This window comes from Macaca nemestrina, chromosome 1 (assembly GCF_043159975.1).
Source record: "Macaca nemestrina isolate mMacNem1 chromosome 1, mMacNem.hap1, whole genome shotgun sequence".
In the NCBI taxonomy this organism is placed as follows: domain Eukaryota; kingdom Metazoa; phylum Chordata; class Mammalia; order Primates; family Cercopithecidae; genus Macaca; species Macaca nemestrina.
In genome coordinates, this window is record NC_092125.1 from 170,880,928 (window position 1) to 170,902,471 (window position 21,544).

The window sequence follows — 21,544 nt, forward strand, 5'->3', positions numbered from 1 at the left end:
CCCATAATTAGGACTGTAGGTTACTTATAAAACATCAAGGGATATGTGCACTTATTTTCCATATTCAGGTTATTTTCAAGCATCAAAACACAAGACAGCCGGGCGCGGTGCCTCGCGTCTGTAATCCCAGCACTTCGGGAGGCCAAGGCGGGTGGATCGCTTGAGATTAGGAGTTCGAGACCAACCTGGCCAACATGGTGAAAGCCCGTCTCTATTTAAAAAGTTAAAAAATTAGCCGGGCGTGGCGGCGGGCGCCTGCAATTCCAGCTATTCGGGAGCCTGAGGCAGGAGAATTGCTTGAATCCGGGAGGCAAAGGTTGCAGTGAGCAGAGATTCCGCCACTGCACTCCAGCCTGGGCGACAGAACGAGACTTTGTTTAAAAAAAAAAAAGAAAGAAAGAAAAAAGGACGGTCTGAAGATGCTTTTTATAACGTGTAAATTGCTGGGATTACCAGGCACGGTAGCTGTAATCCCAGCACTTTGGGAGGCTTAGGTGGGCGGATCACTTGAGCCCAGGAATTCGAGAACAGCCTGGCCAACAGAATGAAACTAAAAATATAAATATAAAATATAAATTTTATATTTATATTTCTCTACTAAAAATATACTAAATATACTAAAAAAAATTTTTAGTATATTTTTATAGTTTTAGTATATTTTTTAGCATATTTTAGTATATTTCATAGTCTCTACTAAAAATATAAAAAATTAGCAGGGCGTGGTGGCGGGCGCCTGTAGTCCCAACTATTCAGGAGGCTGAGGCAGGAGAATCACTTGAACCCGGGAGGCGGAGTTTTCAGTGAGCCGAGATCGCCCGTCTGCACTCCAGACTGGGCGACAGAGCAAAACCCTGTCTCAAAAAATAAAATAAAAGTAAAAATAAATAAATAAAATGGAAATTTTTATCTTCACTCCTAAATGATGTCAAGAGAAATACTGTTACTGTAAAATGTAATCCTATGCCGTTTTACAGTACCGCAGATTTTGTTGGAGCAAGGACTACCAGACATGCTTCTGAATTACATAGGAAATTATACTAAAAACTATGAAGTCTATACCACCGGACTATGAAACCACATGGGAATGAAAACTTTCAAGAATGAAGAGTTGAAAAGTTAAAAATTAAACTTGAATTTTTTTCAATTTTGTAATGGATTTGGTGGTTTAAATTATTTTTTTATTCTCACAAAAACAGGTAACTGGATCTATTTATTTTTTATTCATGTACTTGGACAACTAAATAACAAAACAACAAGCAAAGGGTATGATAAAATCACAAATGGCACACTTATTAGAGTGAGAAAACAAAGTAGTTTTCTTGCATGATTCCATTGCCTGTGGTTTCATGTTTCGAAATCCCCAAACTTTGTTCTGATTTTTTTTAGGAGAGAGAGCATGCATCTAACAAGCTGTTTAGATGCCTTTTTGTAACTTTCATAAAGACCTGGATTACAAGCATGCGTATGTTTTATTTTTGGTATTGTGCATTAACAGGCCATGAGAAACAATGCTTGGATTCTTAAGATAACTATATAATTATACAAAAGTAAATTGTGTGTATACTACAGACTTGGGTTTTCTGTAGATTTACCACAACAAATTTTAATTGGTTAGAAAAAAAGGAGTAAATTACCTTTCCTTTTTACGACTTCACACAGAAGTCACAGGAGGAAACTATATTCTGCAACACTGACATGGCATCAGCTATCATACAAACTGCTTTCCAACTCTAGTGCGTTAAATTATGCAGCACTAGCAAGTAAATATTTAAAATCTATGAGCATGGAAAATAATCTGCTGTTTTCCATGCTCATGCACCGAAGCAATATGAATGCAGTGAGAGAGGACATTTCCATTGGAATGATTCAAAGGTAATGTTGATAAACTATAATTAGGTGATCTGATATTCATAGGTGTTTGCTGTAAATAAACACAAAATTGCATCCACTTATTAGTGATGTTATTAAGGAAGCTTTAAAAATATGCTAAATATTTGATACACATATTTCTAAAGTCGTTTCCATGATCAATTGTGTAAATGAACATGAGAGTTTAAAGAGTACATAATTTATGTAATAGACTTTATGTTTTTTAAAGAGATTCTTACAGCTGCAGCACTCAGAGAGAACATTCTGTCCTCTAAATGTGTCTTCACATTCCAATTCAGCCAATTGCCAACCATGCAAGAGTTAAAACTGGAGAAGCGGTTCATTTTAGTTCAACAAAAGTAGGATGAGTGCTACTAAGGGCAAGCCACTCTGTCTGGGCACTATAAGCTGTTTATGAAACACTGATAGTTTTGAAAATTAGTTAAGATTTAAGGGGAAATTAAAAGCATACGTGAGCTTTATCAGAATAGAAAACAAAATACAATATGTATAACGCTGACTTTTAATAATAATCACACATTTGGTTAATTGAAACTTATAATAGCTAATATACCTTCTTAAAGGCAGGATCTGCATCTTAAACATCTGTGTCCCTCCCAGCTCTATATACAGTACTTTGTGCAGAGTAACTGACTCTCAGTAAGTGTTTGTGGAAGTTCACAGTGATAACTAGGCTGGGCACGGTGGCTCGTGCCTGTAACCTCAGTACTTTGGGAGGCCGAGGCAGGTGGATAACTTGAGATCAGGAGGTCGAGACCAGCCTGGACAACGTGGTGAAACCCCGTCTCTACTAAAAATACAAGAAAAAATAGCCAGGTGTGGTGGCGTGCGCCTATAATCCCAGCTACTCAGGAGACGGAGGCAGAAGAATCCCTTGAACCCGGGAGGCAGAGTGATCCGAGATTATGCCACTGCACTCCAACCTGGGCAACAGAGCATGACTCTGTCTCAAAAATAAAAAAAAAATTCACAGTGATGACTGAGGCCCTGAAACTCCCTTTCCATGAATACTGTGTAGTTTTAATGTAAGCAGTTTCTAACACTAGTGTTTTATTTTTTATTAGTAATTCAAGTTGTATAATAAAATAACTATTAAAACCAGAATAATTAATCAGAATGTCACATTCAATAATTATGAAAGCAACAATTTATATATATATGTGTATATATGTATACACACACAAACACATACTGCTTAGTATGTGTATATGTGTGTGTGTACTTGGTGTATATATGTGTGTGTGTGTATTTATATATATAAAACACATTTATAATATATAGGTAACATTTATGTTAAGAGTCAAGCCCTTTCTAAAATGTCATCGTATTCCAGGCATATACTTTGAAAGTATACCAACCATTCTAATAGCATTGATTGTGAGGCAGCTCCAGATTTTTGTTAGGAAACTTTTACTTCTTAACTCCTATCAAGTGTATTTCTTATCCATCTCCTTCCTGTACCAGGAAAAGATGAAGATTCTATTAAATAAATGTATACCATGAATCCTTCATTGGGAATATTATGTTAAGCGACATTGAACTCAGCCTTGATGGAATGAATACCCTGTAGACTTCTAAAGTCTAAACAATTATTTTAAAGAACCCGGGAGGCAGAGGTTGCAGTGAGCCAAGATTGTGCCACTGCAATGCCACCTGGGCGACAGAGCGAGACTCCGTCTCAAAAAAAAAAAGAGAAAAGAAAAGAAAACTTGGTGAAAACCCTTCCTCTTTTCCAAGTAACCTTATTCCTATCCCCTGTCTTACATCTTCAACCTCTTTCTCTCTCTCTCAACTATGCTCCCTTTACTTCAGCAAACAAACATGCATAGAATCACCATAATTGTGAGAGCACTTTCAGTGGACTCAGCTTTCCTGCTAAATGCAGTCACTCCCAATGCCCAGGCTGGAGTGCAGTGGTATGATCACAGCTCACTGTAGCCTCAACTTCCCAGGCTCAGGTGGTTCTCCCACCTCAGCCTCCTGAGTAGCCGGGACTACAGGTACACACCACTAAACCCAGCTAATTTTTTGTATTGTTTTGTAGAGATGGGGTTTCACCATGTTGCCCAGGCTGGTCTTGAACTCCTGGGCTCAAGAGATCCTCCTGCCTCAGCCTCCCAAAGTGCTGGGATTACAGGCATGAGCCACCGCACCTGGTCTGGTCTATTCTATCTTCTCTTTTTCCTTTCATAGCCACACTTCATCAAGTGCTACAAAGTAAACCCTAGCCTTCATGCAGCATGGGATCTCTTCACAGCAACTAGTATTTTCTAAACACCCACAACTATGCTGGAAATATAGACAGAATTCAGTAAGGAGCTTATGGTCCCTCAATACAATATGATAAATGTTATGATAAAAGTAAGGACAAGATATTAAGAGAATGAAGAAGGTCAGTTACTCTCAAATTGAGTGAGGACCCTAGAGGAAGAAGTTCCCAAGATGATTTAAATGACAAAAATAAGAATTAACTAGTTGTAGAAGAGGGAGGTTCAGCCAGATTAGGACAACCTGTAAATTTATTATAGCTGGAACATGAGAGTGGGGTGAATAGTATGATATAAGTCTGGAAAGACAAACTGGAGCTATTTCACAAAAAGACTTTGTAGGCCAGGTGTGGTAGCTCACACCCATAACCCAAGCACTTTGGGAGGCCAATGTGGGTGGATCACCTGAGGTCAGGAGTTCAAGACCAGCCTGGCCAACATGGTGAAACCCCGTCTCTGCTAAAAATACAAAAATTAGCTGGGTGTGCTGGTGGGCGCTTGGAAGTCCCAGCTACTCGGGAGGCTGAGGCAGGAGAACTGCTTGAACCTGGGAGGAGGAGGAGGCTGCAGTGAGCTGAGACTGCACCACTGCACTCCCACCTGGGTGAGAGAGGGAGACTACATCTCAAAAAAATAAAAAATAAATTTAAAAAAGACTGTATACTATGATAAGGATCTTTGACTTAGAACCATTTACGAGTGACATAACTAGATTGCATTTTAATCTATTATGTGCTGTATGAAGAATGGATTGGGCTGGCAAGACCAATTAGGAGATTGTTTTCATAATTCAGTTTTTTACAATGAGAGATCTGAAATAAAGTAGTCTAGGTGCCGAAAGGTATTATATCTTTCCTCCCTGCCATAGGAGTCATGGCCAACACTCCTGTAACAAAAGACAGGTTAACAAAAGAAAAGCATTACAAATTTATTTAATCAAAGTTTTATGTGACATGGGACCCTTCTGAAATGAAGACCCAAAAACCCAGGGAAAACTTCCCCTTTTTATGCTTAGATTTGATGAAGAGTGGACAGCTATGGAGAAATGCAATTAGACAAAAAGGAAATGATCTAGTAGTAACTGAGTGGGGAAACCCAGTAGAGCCTGACTGTTCAGATTCTTCCTGCCCTCTTTATGTGACATTCTTCCCTCCTGGGTACAGGTCAGGACTCCTTCTGGAATGTGGCTCTTATGATTTACTTTCAGTCAAGGTAGGTCAGAGAATTCCTTTCAGGCCAGCTCCTACACTGAAAGGTGGGGAAAGATTAGAGTAGTATTTCTAGATTTTATGGCAGACTGTCAGGGAGAGGAAGTCTAGTTCCTATGACCTGCCTTGGGGAAAAGGAATTCTAGTTTCTATTGCCTCCCTTGGGGAGAAAGGCAAGCAGGAGAAAGAAGAGCAGGAGAAGGTCAGAAAGAGATTTTGCTTCTGAACCCTTCCAACGTTCTTCAAAATACTCAGCATGCCGAAGTGTCATTGTTTGGGGTGTTATCTTCCAAGCCCCAACAGCAGGGATAAGAGAAGAGTGAAATACTGACCAGAAATATTAAGATAATAGAATCAAGAGGAAGTGTGAGTGAAAGAAGGAATCAAGGGAGACTCCCACATTTCTGGCTTTTCAATTTTCCACATGTTGAGTTAGGAATGCTTAAGAGTTGTCCATATAGCTATGCCCAAGAGACAGTTAGATACAGAGCTCAAGGGGAAGATTTGAGCTGAATATATAGCCTTGTAAGTCATCCACTTTAGAGGACAACTGAAACCATGAGCATAGGTAAGATTATAAGCCATGTAGATGGGGATATGAGGTAGTAACCAGGAAGTCAATAGGTGATAACACAGGTAGAATGGAGAATGACATACACAAATGTCGTGAGTCCTTCAGAGGAATGGGATTTTAACGTAAGAGCAGAGGAGTACTGGTTCAGATGCAGCACTGGAGAATGAAAAGAGAGCTGAACTTAGCCATTGACCCAGTATTCTGAATGAATGAGACCAAAAAACACAAAAAGCATAAATTCAAGGTTGCAGGGGAACAACATTTTCAGGGAAAGTTGGCATTCATTAAGACCAGGAAGCAAAGCAAGAATTCTGAGGAAAATGAGGATGGAGCAGATTAGAACATCAAATAAGGAATGGAGAGATTTAAAAGGAAAAAAGTATCAGGAGAATGGATCGTAGGAAAGGCACAGGTGACAAACAAAAAGAAAGATGATGACCAAGAGGACAGAATATGAAGTATTATTCACCAGTCGTGGCTTCAAAACAGAAATCCTATATAAATCTGAGGTTCACCCTAGCCTGATGAATGGTACAGCATGGATAATCTTTGAGCATTTTGTTAAGTGAAATAAGCCAGCTATGAAATGACAAATACTGCATGATTCCACCTGTATGAGGTACCTAGCATAGTAAAATTTGTAGAGACAGAAAGTAGAATGGTGGTTGTCAGGGGCTGGAGGGAGTGGAGAATGAGGAGGTAGTGTTTAATGGGTACAGAGTTTCCAATTTGTATGATGAAGAGTTCCAGAAATGGATAGTAGTGATGGCTGCATATGAATGTACTTAAATCCTACTGAACTATACACTTAGAAATGATTGCAGCATTGGGAGGCCGAGGCAGGTGGATCTCAAGGTCAGGAGTTTGAGACCAGCCTGGCCAATATGGTGAAACCCCATCTCTAATAAAAATACAAAAATTAGCCAGGCGTGTGGCAGGCACCTGTAGTCCCAGCTACTTGGGAGGCTGAGGCAGGAGAATCAATTGAACCCAGGAGACGGAGGTTGCAGTGAGCCGAGATTGTGCCACTGCACTCCAGCCTTGGTGACAGAATAAAACTCCGTCTCAAAAAAAAAGATGATTACAACAGTAAACTTGATGTTATGTGTATTTTACTACACACACACACACCAATACACACACACACACACAAATCAACTGGGTGCAGTGGCTCACACCTGTAATTCCAGCCCTTTGGGAGGCCAAAGTGGGAGGATCACTTGAGGCCAGGACTTCAAGACCAGCCTAGGCAATAGAATGAGACCTCATCTCTACAAAAAATTTTAAAATTAGCTGGGCCTAGTAGTACAAGCCTGTAGTCACAGCTACTTGGGAGGCTGAGGCAGGAGGATCACTTGAGACCAGGAGTCCGAGGCTGCAGTAAGCTATGATCGCACCACTGCACTGAAGCCTGGGTGACAAAGCAAGAGCTCGTCTCCAAAATAATAAAAAACAAACAAAAAATTGGAAGAAAAAAAGCAGGGCATGCCAAAACCATGCAATGACAGAAGAATGTTCTCTTCAACAAATGGTGATGGGACAAATGAAGTTGGACTCCTACCTCACACAATATACACAAATTGAATTAAAATAGATCAAATACATAAATATAAGAGTTAAAATGATAGAACTTTTAGAAGAAAACATACAAGTAAATCTTCATGGTCTCAATTTGATAATGGCTTCTTAGGTATGATACCAAAACAACCAAGAAAGAAAAAATACATAGGCCAGGCATGGTGGCTCACATCTGTAATCCTCACACTTTGGGAGGCCAAGGTGGGAAGACTGCTTGAACCCAGGAGTTTGAGATTAACCTGGGCAACATAGCAAGACTCTCTCTCTACAAAATTTTTTTAAAAATTAGCTGGACATGCTGGTATATGCCTGTAGTTCCAGCTACTTGGGAGGCTGAGGCAGGATGATGGCCTGAGCCCAGGAGTTTGAGTCTGCAGTGAGCTATGATCAACACTGCACTCCAGCCTGGGTGACAGTGCAAGACCCTGTCTCAAAAAAAAAAAAAAAAATAGAAAGAAGAAAAAATAAATAAATTGGACTTCCTCAAACTGAAAATGTTCACGCATCAAAGGACAGTGAAAAGACAACCCACAGAATGGGAAAAAAATATTTGCAAATTATGTATCTGATAAGGATCTAATATTCAGCATAAAGAACTCTTACAGCTCAACAACAAAAAGATAGCAACCCAATTAGAAAACAGGCAAAGGACTTGAATAGACATTTCTCCAAATGAGACATACAGATGGCCAATAAGCACATGAAAAGATGCTCAACATCACTAATCAAAAGGGAAATAAAAATCAAAACCACAACAAGATACCACTCTTGTTCTAAGAATATAGATGTTGAATATGTGGTGGGAAAGTTGGTGCAACCACAGGAGAAGAGGACAAGGCTTTAAAGGAAGTGTATCATACTCACAAGTCCCAGAGGGGAGGGTGGTCCCTGCCCGTCCCACAGGGCAACATGAGAAGTACTAGGTTTGGACCAAGTAGCAGAAGACAAGAGCAAGGGGAAAATCTAGGTCAGAGTCTTTTTGGAGTTTCCATGGTAAAGACAAAGCAAGGCAGAGTAAACAGTTTAGGACTGGCTAGTTTGAATAATTCCAGGAGGCTATGGGCTATAGGGGTTATCTCCAGTTGCCTGGTACCTGGCTCTGGGACATTCAGGACAAGGGAATATTGGCTTGCGTGTGACAATTAGATAAGGAGATGGGTGACACGGTGAATAGATACTGGATTGGTTGGTTTGTGTGAAAGGCATGCTCCTAGGCAAGTTGTTACTATCTTTAGGAATTAGTCTGAGAAGGCTAATCTCTCCCAGAGTCAGTAAGGCTCTCAAATACCAGAACATCATGAACACAGAACATAGGAAAAGAGAGTTAAAATAACATTGACCCTGTATAGATGCCAAATAGAAAAGTACAGAATCAAAGAAAATGCAGTTAGAACGTATTAGGATGGCTATAATAAAAAACTGAAAAATAGGAAGTGTTGGCAAGGATAAGATGAAATTAGAACCCTCCTACATTGCTGATAAGAATGTTTAATGGTGCAGTCATTGTGGAAAACAGTTTGGACATTTCTCAAAAAGAGTTACCTCAATACAGTTACCATATAGCCTAACAATTCCACTTCTAAACATATTCCCAAAAGGATTGAAAACAGGGACTCAAACAGATTCTTGTATGCCAATGTTCATTGCAGCATTATTCACAATATCCAAAAAGTGGAAATAACCCAAATGTCCATCAACAGATGAATGGATAAACAAAATGTCATTTACCTATACAAAGAATATTATTCATCTATAAAAAGGGGTAAAGTACAGATACAACATGAGTGAACCTTTAAAGGGAAAGAAGACAGTTAAGGGAAAGGTAAGGGAAAGAACCTAAGGAAAAGAAGACAGCTACAAAAGGCAACATATTGTAAGATCCAATGTATATGAAATATACAGAATCGGCAAATCCATAGAGATAGAAAGCAGATTCATGTTTTCTGGGGCCTGGAGGAGGGGCAAATGAAGAACGACTGCATAGTGGTCATGGAGTTTCTTTTTGGGGTGATGAGAACAATATGGAAGTAGATAATGGTGATGATTGTGCAACACTGAGAATTCACTAAATACCAATTAGCTGTATAGTTTGAAATGGTTGAAATGGTTAACTTCTGGTGGCTGTTGGGAAATGACAATATGCTAGCAGCCTTCACTCTCAGCACCTCCTCGGCCTACTCCTGGCGGCGCTTGAGGAGTCCTTCAGCCCACCACAGCACTATGGGAGCCCCTCTCTGGGCTGGCCGAGGCCGGAGCCGCCTGAGGTGTAGAGGGAGACGCGCCGGCGGGAACCGGGGCTGCGCGCGGCACTAGCCGGCCAGTGCGAGTTCCGGCGGGAGCTGGCTGGGGCTCAGCGGGCCCCGCCGACGGTGCGGCCGGCCGGCCCGCCCCGCCGGCCCAGGGCAGTGAGGGACTTAGCACCCTGGCCAACAGCTGCAGAGGTTGCGCCGGGTCCCCTAGCAGTGCCGGACCGCCGGCGCTGCACTCTGATTCTTAGCTGCCTCCCCGCGGGGCAGGGCTCAGGACTTGCAGCCCGCCATGTCCGAGCCCCACCTCAGCTGTGGGCTCCCGAGCGGCCCAAGCCTCCCTGACGGGCGCCGCCCCGTGCTCCGTGGCGCCGGGTCCCATCAGCCGCCCAAGGGCTGAGGAGTGCAGACGAGGCTTGGGATTGGCGGGCAGCTCCGCCGACAGGCCAGGTGCAGGATCCACTAGGTGAAGCCAGCTGGGCTCCAGAGCCAGATGGGGACTTGGAGAACTTTTATATCTAGGGGGAGGATTGTATGTGCACCAATCAGCACTCTCTATCTAGCTAATCTGGTGGGGACTTGGAGAACTTTTATGTCTAACTAGAGGAAGGTAAATACACAATCAGCACTCTGTGTCTAGCTCAGGGTTTGTAAATACACCAATCAGTACTCTGTGTCTAGCTGAAGGTTTGTAAATACACCAATTGGTACTCTGTATCTAGCTAACTCTGTGTCTAGCTAACCTAGTGGGGACTTGCAGAACTTTTCTGTCTAGCACTCTGTGTCTAGCTCAAGAATTGTAAAGGCACCAATCAGCACCCTGTCAAAATGGTCCAATCAGCACTCTGTAAAGTGGACCAATCAGCTCTCTGTAAAATGGACCAATCAGCAGGATGTGGGTGGGGCCAGATAAGGGCATAAAATCAGGCTGCCCCAGCCAACCTGCAGTAACTGGCTTAGGTAAGCTTCCATACTGTGGAAGCTTTGTTCTTTCACTTTTTGCAATAAATCTTGCTACTCACTCTGGGTCCATGCTGTTTTTATGAGCTGTAACACTCACTGGGAAGGTCTGCAGCTTCACTCCTGACAGTGAAACCACAAACCCACCAGAAGGAAGAAGCTCCAGACACATCTGAACGTCTGAAGGAAGGAACAAACTCCGGACACAACATCTTTAAGAACTGTAACACTCACCGCAAGGGTCTGCGGCTTCATTCTTGAAGTCAGTGAGACCAAGAACCCACCAATTCCAGACACACTATGAGGAGAGACTTCTTCTGCTTGCGAAAAGGAGAGGGAAGAATAGACTGGGCTTTGCTTGCACCTTAGGTAACAGTTTGGCCACAGCGGGGAAGAGTACTAAGTGGGCATTTGGGGTCCCTGATTCCAGGCCTTGGCTTGTGGACAGCATTTTTGGACCTATCCTGGGCCAGAAAGTGGCCCGTTGTCCTGAAGGGTGAGTCTTAGGCCTGGCAGCACTCACTACAAGCTGACCGAAGAGCCCTTGAGCCTTAAGGGAACATTGGAAGTACCCTGGATTACTCCCATGGACCTGTGGTGGTAGTGGACATGGGTAGAGACTCCTCTGCCTCAAGAAAAGGGGGGTGGAAATGGAAAAGACTTTGTCTTGTGGTTTCAGTGTCAGTTTAGCTGCAGTAGAATAGAGTACCAGGTATATTTTTAAGGTTTCCAGTTCTGGGTCCTAGCTCCCAGAAAGCATTTCTGGACCTGTGTATGGTGGAACTAGCTGCCCTGAAGGGAATGACACCAGACTGGCTGGCTTCACCACCTGCTGATTGTAGAACCTAGGGTTGTGACCAGACATAGGCAGCATCCAGATAGTTGTTACAGCACGTTTTAGGCAAGACCCAATGCTGTGCTGGTTTCAGTTCTGACCCAGCATAGTCCTAGCTGTGATGGCCACAGGGGTACTATGTCACCCTTTCCCCAGCTCCAGGCATCTCGGCACAAAGAGAAATACCCTATTTGTTTGGGAGAAGGTAAGGAAAGAGAAGAGGAGTCCCTGCCTGGTAATCCAGAGAATTCTTCCAGATCGTATCCGAGACCACCAAGGTGGCACATCTATGAGTCTGCAAGAACCACAGCATTACCAGGCTTGGGGTACCACCTAATGCAGATGTGGCTGCAGTGATTACAATGCACAAGTCCTTTTAAATACCTGGAAAGCCATCCCAAAAAGGACTGGTTCAGACAAGCCCAAACTGCAAAGACGATAATAAATACCTAACTCTTCGATGCCCCGGTAATGACAAACATCCACAAGAATCAAGACCATCCAGGAAAACATTACCTCACCAAATGAACTAAATAAGGCACCCAGGGCGAATTCCAGAGAGACAGAGATGTGTGACCTTTCAGACAGAAAATTCAAAATAGCTGCTTTGAGGAAACTCAAATCCAACATAACAGAGAAGGAATTCATAATCCTATCACATACATTTAACAAAGAAATTGAAATGATTAAAAAGAATCAAAAAAATTCTGGAGTTGAAAAATATAACTGATATACTGAAGAATGCATCAGAGTCTCAGTAGCAGAATTGATCAAGTAGAAGAAAGCATTAGTGAGCTCGAAGACAGCTCATTAGTTGTGAAAATACAGTCAGAGGGGATAAAAGAAAAAGAATGAAGCACAGCCTACAAGATCTAGAAAATAGCCTCAAAAGGACAAATCTAAGAGTTATTGGCCCTAAAGAGGAGGTAGACAGATTGGGGGGAAAAATTTATTCGAAGGGACGATACCAGAGAACTTCCTAAACCCAGAAAAAGTTCTCAATATTCAAGTATAAGAAGGTTATAGAACACCAAAGAGATTTAATCCAAAAAAGACTACCTCAAGGCATTTAATAATCAAACTCCCAAAGGTCAATGATAAAGAAAGAATTCTAAAAGCAGCAAGAGAAAAAAAAAGAATAACATACAATGGAGTTCCAATACTTCTGGCAGTACGCTTTTCAGTGGAAACCTTACAGGCCAGGAGACAATGGCATGACATATTTAAAGTGCTGAAAGAATAGTATAGAATTCTCTTGAATAGTATATCTGATGAAAATATGCTTCAAACATGAGGGACAAATGAACACTTTCCCAGATGAACAAAAGCTGAGAGATTTCATCAACATCAGACCTGTCCTGTAAGAAACGCTAAATGGAGTCCTATAGTCCCATCATCAGATCTGTCCTATAGGAAACTTTCAGAGTGGAGTTCTTCACTCTGCAAGAAACTTCATTCTGAAAGAAAATAACATTAATGAGCAATAAGAAATCATCTGAATGTACAAAACTGACTGGTAATATTAAGTACACAGGCACAGAATATTATAATACTGTATATTATAATACAATGTAATACAGTATATAAAATACTGTAAATAATATACTGTATATCATATAATATAAAACTATAATAATTGTGGTATGTAAACTACTCATATCTTAAGCAGAAGATGAAAAGATTAACCAATCATAAATAATAGCTACAGGCCGGGGGCAGTGGCTCAAGCCTCTAATCCCAACACTTTGGGAGGCCAAGGCAGGTGGATTACCTGATGTCAGGAGTTCAAGACCACCCTGACCAACATGGTGAAACCCTGTCTCTACTAAAAATACAAAAATTAGCTGGGCGTAGTAGCGGGTGCCTGTAATCCTAGCTAGTTGGGAGGCTGAAACAAGAGAACTGCTTGAACCCAGGAGGCGAAGGTTGCAGTGAGCTGAGACTGGGCCATTGCACTCCAGCCTGGGCAACAGAGCGAAACTCCATCTCAAAAATAATAATAATAACAGCTGCAACGACTTTTCAAGACACAGACAGTACAATAAATACAATAGAAACAATAAAAAGTTATAAAAAGCAGAAAGATGAAGTATAGAGTTTTTATTAGTTTTCTTTTTGCTTGCCTGTCAGTTTGTTGGTTTATGCAATCAGTGTTAAGTTGTCATCAGTTTAAAATAATGAGTTATAAGATACTGTTTGCAAGCCTGTTGATAACTTCAAATTTAAAAGCATACAATGGATACACAAAAAAATGAATAATCTAATTGTACATTTTAAAATAGCTAGAATATGTAAGGAGCTCAAACAACCCTGTAGGAAAAAATATAATAATCCAATTGAAAAACAGGCAAAATATCTGAATAGATATTTCTCAGAAGGACACATACAAATGCCAAACAGGCAGATGAAAAGATGCTCAAATTCAATGATCATTGGATAAATGCAAATCAAAACTACAATGAGATATCATCTTATCCCAGTTAAAATGGCTTTTATCCAAAAGATAGGCAATAACAAAAGCTCGTGAGGATGTGGAGAAAAGGAAACCCTTGTACACTGTTGGTGGGAATGTAATTTAATACAACCCCTATGGAGAACAGCTTGGAGATTCCTCAAAAAAACTAAAAGTAGAGCTCCCATACAATCCAGTAATCCCACTCTTAGGTATATACCACAAAAAATGGAAATTAGTATATCAAAGAGATATCTGCACTGCCATGTTTATTGCAGAACTATTCACTACAGCCAAGATTTGGAAGCAACCTTCATTAACAGATGAATGGATAAAGAAAATGTGGTACATATATACAATGGAATACTATTCAGCCATTAAAAAAGGAGAGAGATCCTGTTATTTGCAACAACATGGATGGAACCTGAGGCCATTATGTTAAGTGAATAAGCCAGGGACAGAAAGACAAACTTTGCATGTTCTCACCTACTTGTGGGAGCTAAAAATTAAAACAACTGAACTCATGAAGATAGAGAGTAGAATGATGGTTACCAGAAGCTAGGAAGGGTAGTAGGAGGTTGAGGAGAAACTGGGTATGATTGACGGGTAAAAAAAAAATAGTTAGAAAGAATGAATAAGATGTAGTATTTGATAGTACAACAGGGTGACTATATAGTCAATAATAATTTAATTTTTTTTTTTTTTTTCCTGAGACGGAGTCTTGCTTGTCACCCAGGCTGGAGTGCAGTGGCACGATCTCAGTTCACTGCACTCTCTGCCTCCCAGGTTCAAGCAATCTCTCACCTCAGCCTCCTGAGTAGCTGGGATTACACGATACCTGGCTATTTTTTGTGTTTTTTGTCGAGATGGGTTTTCACCATGTTGGCCAGACTGGTCTTAAACTCCTGACCTCTAGTGATCTGCCCACCTTGGCCTCCCAAAGTGCTGGGATTACAGGAGTGAGTCACCATGGCCAGCCTAATTATACATTTAAAAATAACTAGAAGAGTATAATTGGATTATTTGTAAATAAGGAACAAATGCTTAAGGTGATGAATACCCCATTTCCCCTGATGTGAATATTACACATTGTATACCTGTATCAAAATATCCCATATACCCCATAAATATATACAACTACTAGGTACCCACAACAATTAAAAATAAAAAATTAAAATTAAAAAAATGAATTTCATGTTACGTGTAATCATGTTACGTGCATTTTTTTAAAAACTGCACCAAAAAATAAAGTCCATCTTATGCTGGACATTTTGGATCTGAATGTGACACCTGGAAGAAGAGGTACTAAAAGGATAAAATTACATAATGTATATAAAAGCTTCAAGCACACACAGCTACATAGGCAATACATAATATCTATTATTATTCTGAAGTAAATATTAATCTATAGGTATTTGGGTTTATGACACAACAGGACAGCTGTAAGTCTCTAAAATAAGAAAATGCTATTGCAGAAAAGTAGATGATGGTCTAGGCAATCCATTTGTTTCAATACTGAGAAAGGAAAACTGCATTCATTAGCTTACTTATAATCATTTAATTAATGCTTCTTATGATTCTCTGTTTTAAAACAATAGATGTTAATGTTAGCATTTTAGATGATTTTATTTTAAATAGGATCAATAATGCTAACAAGAAATTCCATGTAAGTCTACACACAAGACTGTTATCTTTATGAAGTAAGAGTATCATAGCTCAGTAAAGTTTCAGTCTTTTGCAAAGAATAAAGATTGGTTGAATAAAACTAATTTTTTATTTTTATTGAAAACAATAGTATTAAAAAGGGTTATCTTGGGCCGGACCCAGTGGCTCATACCTGTAATACCAGCACTTTGGGAGGCTGAGGCAGGTGATCACTTGAGGTCAGGAGTTCGAGACCAGCCTGGCCAACGTGGTGAAAGTTCGTCTCCACTAAAATCATTAATACAGGTGAATGACTAAATGAATTATAACACACCAATAGAATACAATGCAAACAATTACAATCACATTGTAGAAGCACAGTTATTAATGTGGAAAATGTCCAAAACATATTGCCAATTAGAATAATTAAGCTATAATATTGTATGTTTGCTATAAAATATATTATGTATATGTATACACACATATGTATATAAGGATTATAGCATTATGACTTTCAGTTTATGTTTACTTTGTGATTTTTCTGTTTTGATTTCTGCATTGATTAGAATTGGCAATATCTGTAGAAGATATTCCCTGTATTAATGATTTAAGTAGTTTCCAAATTTGTGATTTAATAAATACTGCTATCCTGTATGTCTTTGTTTATGTATGTTTTACTATAATTGTTTATTTCCCTAGAATAAATTTCTACAAGTGCTGTACTTAGGGAACATCATCTGATTTTTAGACTCTTATACATATTGTCATCTGACGCTTAAGAAACTTTGATTAATTTATATTGTATCCATTGATGTAAGAGTATCTGTTTCCCTATTCTTTCTCCAACACTGAAGTATTAACATCAGTCTTAAATTTTGCCACTCTCATGGGTCTGAAGTAGTATCTAATTTTAATGATCATTTCTTTAGGGACTGTTTAGGTCTTAAGCATCTCTTTATCCTTCCAATACTGTAGAAAGAGCTGGCTGGCTCCAAGGATATGTGTAAGGTGGAAACATTAGTAAATTTACCAGGCACGAATTCTTTTTTCAACTATTTAGTTCACTGTTTAACCTTTCCATTGAGTTTGTTATTTAATTGACTCTATTTTTTATATCTAGAAATTTTATCTAGTCTTCTTCAAATCTGCTTAGTCTTTTGAAATAATGTCTTGTTTTTTTCACCATTTTTAAATTTTAAAAATCACTTTTAACATTTTTATTTAATAGTCCCTATTGAATAGTTGTATTTCCAGATGTTCTTTGATTTCTAAGTTCTTGTATTTGCTATCTCATTCATGATAAGTTGTTTCCTCCTGTAACTAGGGATTTTGACCACATCTCAAGCAAAATAAGCATCTAGTAGTGGCCTGAGTTTAAGGTGTGTTCCTTCAGAAAAGTTTCGCAATTACAATTGAATCTCATTATTCAAAAAAGTCCATATCTGCAGGTTCACCTACTTGCTAAAATTTGTTTGCTACCCCAAAATCAATACACACGGCTGTTTCCCAGTTATCTGCAGACATTCACTTGTGCCGAGCTGTGAAAAAATTTGAGTCCCATGTGCACATTTCCAGCTGACGTGGAAGCTGGCTAGACTCCACCTTCTTTCAGCTCGCATACCGTAAACAAGTGTCCTTTCTCAGTATATATAGTGCTACACTATTCACATTCTTGTGCTTTTCGTTGGTGATTTTGCTGTTTAAAATGGCCGCCAAACATAGTGCTAAAGTGCTGTCTAGTGTTAACTCAGTGCAGGAGGATGTGTTGTCATTGTACACCTTAAATATATACATTTTTACTTGTCAGTTCTACCTCAGTGAAGCTGGGGGGAAAAATACAGTTAAAGAAGAAAAAGAGGCTGTGATGTGCCTTACAGGAAAAATGCTATTAGATAAGCTTTATTCAGGCATGAGTTAGAGTGCTGTTAGTAGTGAGGTCAGTGTTAATGAATCAACAATACACATTAAAGAGGAAGGATTTAAACAAAAACACACAAAACAAGGTTATGTATACAATAAGATAATAAAATTGTGTTAAGCAAGCAGTGAACTGTGGGGAGAGGGCAGGCAGGTAACTTTGGTATCACTATCTAAGCTGTGTGGGGGAAAGGTGTTTCAGTTCTCAGATCCATTTTATTTTGTTTATTTATTTATTTATTTATTTTATTTAGTTAGTTATTTTTGAGACAGTCTCACTGCATCACCCAGGCTGTAGTGCAGTGCCATAATCTTGGCTCACTGCAACCTTCACCTCCTGGATTCAAGCAATTCTCCTGCCTCAGCCTCCCAAGCACCTGGGATTACAGGCGCACGCCACCATGCCCAGCTAATTTTTGTATGCTTAGTAGAGATGGGGTTTTGTTATGTTGGCCGGGCTGGTCTCGAACTCCTGACCTCAAGTGATCTGCACACCTCAGCCTCCCAAAGTGCTGGGACTACAGTTCGGACACATTTTCCATTAATTGCTCAGCTTGAGGATCACTGCCATGTATGGAGCATAACTCCAGACCTGAGATCTGAATGAGAGTGGCTCAAATGACAAATTCTCACGGGCAAGCTACTACCTCTTTTCTCTCTACTCTGGTTCCAGAATAAGATAGATATCTTTATCTCAGGCTTGCTTGCTTGCTTGCCTACTTTTCACTTAGCATTTCTATATATGTTTTAGCAAAAGAGTTTGGGCATTGTCTTGTTCAAAATATTACCTCTATTACTTTTATTTATTTATTACAATTTTTTTTCTTTTTTTTTCAGCTAAGCCAGTTGTCCTGAATCTAGTACTTTTATAACTAGGAAAATACGCTATTGAGAGTCTAAATATACCCTGACCACCCAAGAGAGGAGGGAAGATGTACAACAAATACTTCAATAAAATCAGTATATTCTGCAAAAGAGAAAAATAAGAGGTAAGGCATTTAAGCATTATTATCCAGGAAATATAAAGTAGAAGGAGAGGCTGGGATTTGGATTTAGACAATTCTAGATGCAAAATCTACTTCTTTCCCTTATGCCTATGGGATCCTGGGCAAATTAATGAACATCCCTCATCTTCATTTTCCTCACCTGGAAAATAAGGACAACATGTACAGCTGAGGCTATGCTACATTAGGTATTTGCTGAGATGTCAATGACTGAGAGATTGAAGCAATGATATTCAAAGTGTTGCCTGCAGACTTCTGGGGTTTCCAAGACCCTTTCAAGAGATCCATAGTCAAAACTGTTTTCATAATAATGCTAAGGCATTGTGTCGTTTTTACTATGTTGATGTTTGCACTGATGCTGCAAAAGCAATGGTGGGTAAAAGCATTGGAAACTTACTGGAATTGAGGCAGTGGCACCAAACTGTGCTAGTGGCCATTGTTACTATTCATTGCCATGCACTCAAAGTAAAAAATGCCACTTTCATTTATTAATGTCACTGATAAAGCAGTAAAACTTATTAATTTTATTGAATTCAAGTCTTAAGTAAAAGGTTTTTGGGTGACATAATGGGAAGTACAAATAAAGCACTTCTGCTGCACACCGAAGCAGGATGATGATCTCGAGGGAAAGCACTTGTGTGATTTTTCAAGTTGCCAGGTAAACTAGACAATTTTTTCTTGGAACACAATTTTTATGTGAAAAAGTAACAGACAAATTATGTTTACTCAGACTTTGGCATCTGGCAGAAATTTTTTCAAAAATGAATGAAGTGCTCCTGTTATTTCAAGGAAAACACCACAGTATTTCTTGCGGATGATACAATTTTGAACTTTTAAGTGAAAATTAGAATATCAAAAAATTTTTATCTGCCACAGCGACCCTGTCAACTTCCAAATACTAAAGACTTTCCTGACTAGGAAAATGCACAGGTGGCCAGGCGTGGTGGCTCAGGTCTGTAATCCCAGCACTTTGGGAGGCCGAGGAAGGCGGATCATTTGAGCCCAGGAGCTCAGGATCAGCCTGGGCAACATGGTGAAACCCATTTCTACTAAAAATACAAAAATTAGCTGAGCAAGGTGGCATGCCTGTAGTGCCAGCTACTCAGGAGGCTGAGGTGGGAAGATTGCTTGAGCCTGAGAGGTAGAGGCTGCAGTGAGCTGTAATCACACCACTTGCTTTCCAGCCTGAACAACAGAGTGAGACCCTGTTTCAAAAATAAAAATAAATTGTAATCCATTCCTCAGGAGTCTTGATCCTCCTTTCCGTCCTCTGTTTTTCTTCTCTCTATCCCTGTAGGACTTATCGCCTTCTAGCATTCCACATAATTTACTTATTTCTCTGTCTATTTTCATCTATTTACATCTTCACTGATGTAACTCAAGCCTGTAAAACAGTGCCTAAGACATTGTAAGCATTACATACATATTCATTAAATTAACAGATGTTTGTAATAGCAATATCTTTTGTAAGTATATTTATAAAAACCTAAGATTATACTTCAAGCTCTTTTTTTTTTTTTTTTTTTTTTTTTTTTGAGACGGAGTCTTGCTCTGTCGCCCAGGCTGGAGTGCAGTGGCGCAATCTCGGCTCACTGCAAGCTCTGCCTCCCGGGTTCATGCCATTCTCCTGCCTCAGCCTCCCGAGTAGCTGGGACTACAGGCGCCCGCCACTGTGCCCGGCTAATTTTTTCTATTTTTAGTAGAGACGGGGTTTCACCATGGTCTCGATCTCCTGACCTTGTGATCCGCCCGCCTTGGCCTCCCAAAGTGCTGGGATTACAGGCGTGAGCCACCGCGCCCGGCCTATACTTCAAGCTCTTAAGTGTCATTATCTTGGTTATAATACATAAACTTCCTTATGTTTTTAATTCTTTTCAATAAACCTGTGTTTTTAAAAAAAATCAGTGTATATATATACACACACACACACACATACACACACACGCATCTATATATGTATACACACTTAGCCCAGTCCAAATTTCTTTTTTTTTTTTTAAAGACAGAGTCTCACTTTGTTGCCCAGGCTGGAGTGCAGTGGCAAGATCTCTGCTCACTGTGGATTCCACCTCCTGGGTTCACACCATTCTCCTGCCTCAGCCTCCTGAGTAGCTGGGACTACAGGCGCCCGCCACCACGCCCGGTAAATTTTTTGTATTTTTAGTAGAGACGAGGTTTCACCATGTTAGCCAGGATGGTCTCGATCACCTGACCTCATGATCTGCCCACCTCGGCCTCCCAAAGTGCTGGGATTACAAGCGTGAGCCACCGCTCCCAGCTAGCCCAGCTCAAATTTCTAACTCTGATACAAAACCCTCATCATTCAGAATTTATTATTCTTTGATGCCACAGTAAGACTTTGGGTTTTTTTGTTTGTTTGTTTGTTTGGTTTTTTTTGAGACCGAGTCTTGCTCTGTTGCCCAGGCTGGGGTGCAATGGCGCAATCTCAGCTCAGTGCAACCTCCACCTCCCAGGTTCAAGGGATTCTCCTGCCTCAGCCTCCCAAGTAGCTGAAATTTCAGGCGCCCACCATCACTCCCGGCTAATTTTTGTATTTTTAGTAGAAATGGGGTTTTGCCATGTTGGCCAGGCTGGTCTCAGACTTCTGACCACAAGTGATCTGCCCGCCTTAGCCTCCCAAAGTGCAGGGATTACAGGCATGGGCCACTGCACCCGGCCAACTTTGTGTGTTTATTAAATGCTGCTCACATTCTTCCTTGTTTTATCATTTATTATGTACATGCTTACCTCTCTGAGTAAATTTCAAGCTCTTCAAAGGCAAGCCAATGTGGCGTTCACATAGAACTCTAGTTAATTGAGTTTTTGACTGGCCATGCCACAAAGACAACATTTTAAAAGCTAGAATTTTTTTTGTTGCTGTTGTTTTTGTTTTGTTTTTTTCTGAGACGGAGTTTCACTCTTGCTGCCCAAGCTGGAGTGCAGTGACGTGATCTCAGCTCACTGCAACC